A 6,000-nucleotide genomic window follows, 5' to 3' on the forward strand; every position below is an offset into this window, starting at 1 on the left:
ATTTATTGAGCAATAAAGTAGAGAGAAGAACAACCATGTTAGTGTTTAGGATTTGACATGTTCAAAGACTTCCGCAATGGCAACTCAAGAATTCATATGACTTTACAAGATCATGGAGGGGTATTCAAGAGAGATTTCCAGGGTTTAACTCAAGCATCTGTTACATGTTCACTTTAAAAAATAAAGTCATTTTTTTGGATGCTTGAGTTTCCAAGGCTTTTTGCTTCACATGCTGGCTTGGAAAAAGCAGAGAAATTTTGTTCCCCCTTACTATGTGGCTAACCAAATTAATTACAACATGGACCAACTACAATCATACCAGCATATTTTCACTTTGAGAGGGTGGGATAATTTTTGTCAGCCCCCCCCCCCCCCTCTCCCATATATTGTCATTGTGTAACTAGTTTGAATTTGAATATATTAAAGGTCAAGTCCACCCCAGGAAAACGTTGAATTGAATAAATAGGGAAAAATCAAACAAGCATTTCGCTGAAAATTTCATCAAAATCGGATGTAAAATGAGAAAGTTATGGCATTTTAAAAATTTCGCTTATTTTTAACAAAACAGTGATATGCATAACTCAGTGGTATGCAAATGAGTCAGTCGATGATGTCTATCACTCACTATTTCTTTTGTTTTTTATTGTTTGAATTATACAATTTTTCATTTTTTACAGATTTGACAATAAGGACCAACTTGATTGAACCATATAGTATTGCACAATGCTAATTCTTGATATTCAGAGAGGAATTAATCGTTGTTTCACTTGACATTAGGAGAAAATTAGAATATTTCATATTTCATATAATAAAATACAAAAGAAATAGTGAGTGGATGACGTCATCAGTCTCCTCATTTGCATACCAGCCAGGATGTGCATATAACTGTTTTGTGAAATTAAGCGAAAATTTAAAATGTCATAACTTTCTTATTTTACATCCGATTTCGATGAAATTTTCGGTCTTAAGCTTGTTGGATTTTTCTCTTTTTATTCAAATGAACTTTCTGTTGGAGTGGACTTGTCCTTTAACAAACTTCATTTGGCATGAACATTTTGTTTTACGATATTGAAAACATAAACAAAAATATTTATAAATGTATGTCGTATAAATCAGTAATATTTTCCATAGATGTCCAATTATTATACAAAGGTACATGTATGCCAATATAGGCCAAGATGTATTTCATCTAGTTTCTTTTGAGCTAAATTTAGCAAGATATGGAATGCTTATTACTTTCATAACTATACAATTTTTTTTTCATTGGTTTGATATGAACCTGTGCATTAAAGCTTCATGGTTTTGTGTAATCAAATGGACAAGAATAATTTAATGATATTAGTCCTACAAGTTATTGAATTCATTCTGACTTATGAAAAATAAACTCATTCAACTTCCAAACAAACCATTGTAACCCCAATGCAATTGCAAGCTACTGAGCTGGCCCACATTGTTCACCTGTGCAATATGAAAACAGGTGATAAAATTGATAATTCATACTGGCACTATGTAGAGGAAGTAATAAACTTACATGATTAGGGTTGAATGGTTTTGAAATGTAAGGTCATTTTATCAGGAGGTAATCATTAACTTTATGAATATCTCTAAGATATCATAGGCTTTCTGTAAGTTATGAAAATCAGAGGTGATCTGGTTTGGTTACATATTGTACTTATGTGACAGAATTTAGATTTTGAAGAAAAAAAAATTGCCAATGTAAACCAGGCTTTGAATTATTTATTTTGTTTCTAGTTTGTTAGGGGATATGAATAATTTAGAGAAAACACCTGTGGTCTGATAATGCTTAGATCATGATATTAGATTGCTGAGTTTGGTGTAATAAAATGATTATCATTTTGAAACACAGAAATAAGCTAGACTTGGTTTTAAGATTGAACCAAGTAGGCCTGAGTTAAGTATATACTGAATCTAATACTTTATAGGCCAATAGCATCTCCGTTCATTTGCCTTGTATATTGTTGATTTAAGGACGTTCCACAGTTAAAGTGAAATCCATGTCATTTTCACCAAACTTTGCACATAGATACTTTAGAACCTTAATATTCGAAATATGCAAAAATTAACATAGGTCCATGTGCTTGATTTTTTGCTATAGAGCTTCAAAGTTCACCCAAATTGATGTTCTTAAGAATTGCGCATTCAAAAGAATTTTGCATTTTTAGACCGCCCAAGATTACTACAATGAGTTTAAACCTCTATTACTCAGTCAAAATACATGAAAAAGTCATCAAATTTCGCAAAAGAGTTAATAATTGTATCGTTCGAAAGGAGAATCTATTTAAATTGCTATTTGTTTGCAATTTTAAGTTTAACAGCGCTGGCAGTTCTTAAAAAAGGCGGAAACTATAACAAAACCCAAATCTAAAAAATGTAAAATTTTAGTAACAAACTACAAACGTACAATAAATGCTGCACTTTATTCAAAATCCATGTCATTTTCACCAAAATTTGCAGAGTTGTAGAGGAAAGTATACCTAACAGGTACAAACTTTAAAAAATAGGGGTCCATGTGCTTGTTTTTAAACTATTAGCATTTTTATTAGAGCAAATGTGCTTTTTAAAACACCAAAAATGCGCCGAATGCTTTGTATCTATGTGAAGAAAAAAATCAAAACCACTCTACCATTTATTCAAACTCGGGGTAATATTCCTGATTCTTGGCAGCAATGCAGAGTAAAGTATTTTGAAATTGTAGAATTTTTTTTTTGAATGGTCCATGGAATAATTCCATTTTTAGCTTCATGAAATAACGCATCGGATCTGCAGTTAAAGTGCAGAATATGAGAAAAATCAGCTCATACCCGCAGCTAATCAATCACCTGTTCATCCATTGTGACGTCAGCGCGCAGAGTGTAAACTATGCGCAGATCATAATGCGCACAAATATAACTGTGGAACGTCCTTAAGTGTGAGGTGATTTGCCAGCTTGATGATAAATTCATTGTCCTATTCATCTGACAGTTTAAATTTCAATCAATATCAGACTAATTATGTCATTTGCCATATAGACAGACAAATTTAAGCTAAAATGGGAGCATTTTGCACTGAAAGTTAGAACTCGTGTGATTGATGACCACTTTTGTCTGAAATTGCTTTGCACATACACATGAATATTGAACATCATATCATTATGTTCAAAGAAAACATCCTGAAAACCATATGTGACATTTATACAATAATTTGTAGCATCTAGCAGTGAGCCTTGTCTTATGACTAGAGAGACGTAAATTGCTGATTTTTAGGCACAGGATGTGAAGCATTTACCAGTCTGATCTATTTTGTTTTGAACCATTTGGATGAGATCGAGACTTGATCAGACTTCCATTATCTCCATTCACTGAAACCCAGACAAAATCAAGAATTAAATCACGACTTAGGGTGTGTTCAATGTCGATTTTCAAATTTAAACAGCAACGTGAATCATGATTGAAAACTCAATCCCAAAACACTGAACACAAACACGATCAGCGGTGCACCGTTCAGTGTCAAAAATATAAAGCTGTGATTGCCTTTAATTTTCCAGCTTTAATTAGCGCAGCTTTAGTGCTCAGTTTGACCCATCAAAAAAAAAGGTTAGTTCTGGCACCGGTTTGTCTAGGCTTCCACTGCGAGAGCAAATTTAAAGACGTTTCAAAACGCAATGGTGTTCAGTGTCGCATTCGCGATGCTCAAGGTTGTAAATTTGAGCTGATCGCGTTTACAAACGCATCTTTTTCACCGTTTAAATTTTCCTCTGAATCTTTATTTCAAAGACGTTTGCTTTTACGACCGGGAATAGTGGACATTGAACACAACCTTTGTTTCTCATTATATTTGTGTTTTGTAACCACGTTTTCAATCACGTTTTATGTTGGTGTTTTAATTTTGAAACCGACATTGAACACACCCTTAGTCATTTCATCAGAGACAATCATCTATTTAGACACTGTGTGTGAGGAGCTTTAAGAGGATTTTTAATATCATGCTCAATTTGAAGTAAAAATGTAATTATTTTGTCCTGGAAATATTCCCTCTTCAAGAAAATCTCCCTTATCTTGACACAGTAGTGATTGATGAGTCCAAATGTTGACTTCCTGACGTCCGACAAAGAAACTAATTAGGAAGATACTGAGAAATCCTTAAAATAAAATACTTCAAACTGAGTTGAATATTTGAAGGGATGTATCAAAGTGCTTTTCAATTTATTCCATCCTAAGTTTGATATTTTATTAAAGTCTTAGTTTAAAAGAACAATAGACCTACAGGACATATTTTCAGTCAGAAATAATTTGGGGATCGTGTGGTAGTTGATCTATCCAATAATTATAGAAAACTGGAAGATATTGGCTGATCTAATTTTCATTCAGAAATTTCATAATCATATTAGGTTTTCCTATTTATTTAGTTGGAAATACTTAATTGAGGATCATGTATGATAATTGTTGAAGCCATTGAGACAATAAAAATTATTCATCTAAGGTTTTAAACCTTTTCAATTTTCTTTCAGAAATGTCATAATCTTATTTCACTGTTTTTTCTTATATATCTGTGTTGTTTCTGAGTGAGGTTATGTATGAGGTGATGAAAGGAAATGTATTAGAGGATGTTAGGTAGTCAGGCCATGTTTTTTTTAGAGATTTTCAGGAAAATTAAGAATTCCGGTCAAGGATATTTGTCATTATAAGCTATGAAGCAGATCATAATATGAATAGCCATATGGTAAGCGTGTCCAAGTTTAGGGCCTTGTTTACCAAAGAACGCGATTGATTGAATCTAGAAAAAAGGAGCAGTAATACCATCGTGCAAATGTCCTTTCCAATCGTGTTCTCAAGAAATACTCACACTATGTCTTTGTCCATCTGCATCAACATTCTTGTCGCAAATGGATAATAGTGCCTTACCTAAAAAAAAAAAAAAATATATCTGCTTACTTTCCATCATTTTAGATTGATTGGATCAATCACATTCACTTGTGAGACTGGGGGTAGATCTATAGAGAAAACCTGGTAGAGTCATTAGGTCACTCAATTCTTTGAAATGAAAGCCATACCAAAAAAAATCACATTTTGTTTTCCCTATCAAACATCAATCATTTTAAATATTGTACCCTGATGGGTTTTTTTTTCATTTTATTATTACGTTCGTACAGAGTGCCATATTATGATAAGCCTTATAATTATAATCATTATTGAATATTTATTTGAAAATGGTAACTCGTATACTCTTGATCTTACCTCACTATGGATGGACCCTAACACTGATATCTTCATGAAAGTCCTGTTTTTTCGTACTTCCCACAATTTTCGTTATTAAATAGCAATTTAGGGAAAAATATGTTTTTAGGGGACCATTGTTATAGCATTGGTTTACAGAAACCAAGCCTTGCTATTTATGAAACACATGCTTAGACTCGACCTAGCCTGTGGTCAATCCTTAATTGGCAGTAATTTGTTGGAACCGCAGGATTTAGTGTTAAGAATTCATCAGGTAAAGTATGTCAGACATTATCAGTTGGAGCAAATTGACATTGTCTGGCTCATATGTATTATTGTGAAATAAATATGAAACCCCCACACTTTTGAATACCACATTTTCATAAAGTTTTCCAAAATGATTCGATTACATTTGGCGGGTAGCTATTAGGCCTTTACCCTTTCTTGCATCATTAATTTGGCTTTTGTCCTACATAATAAGTTTGACTATGGCCAATTGAAGTGGAAACCTTTGTAAAAATCAAAGTAGGCCTATTTTATAAATTTATCTCTGATAACTTTGATCCATATTAAAATCTTTCAAGATCCTGTTAGAACACAAAAATCTTACTGTAAATAAGCCAAATGGATGATTTTTGGCCAGGTCAACCAAATAAGAGTTTTTGGTTTGCCCAGGACTGGCCTACCGTTTGTTGGGAACTTGGGAAAGGGTACAAAAAAGTTGTGTACTGCCCAAAACCAATGCCATGCATGCAGACAGTGAAGGCCTATCCAGTCAATAGTTGAA

Source organism: Lytechinus pictus, chromosome 14 (assembly GCF_037042905.1).
Source record: "Lytechinus pictus isolate F3 Inbred chromosome 14, Lp3.0, whole genome shotgun sequence".
Taxonomy (NCBI): Eukaryota; Metazoa; Echinodermata; class Echinoidea; order Temnopleuroida; family Toxopneustidae; genus Lytechinus; species Lytechinus pictus.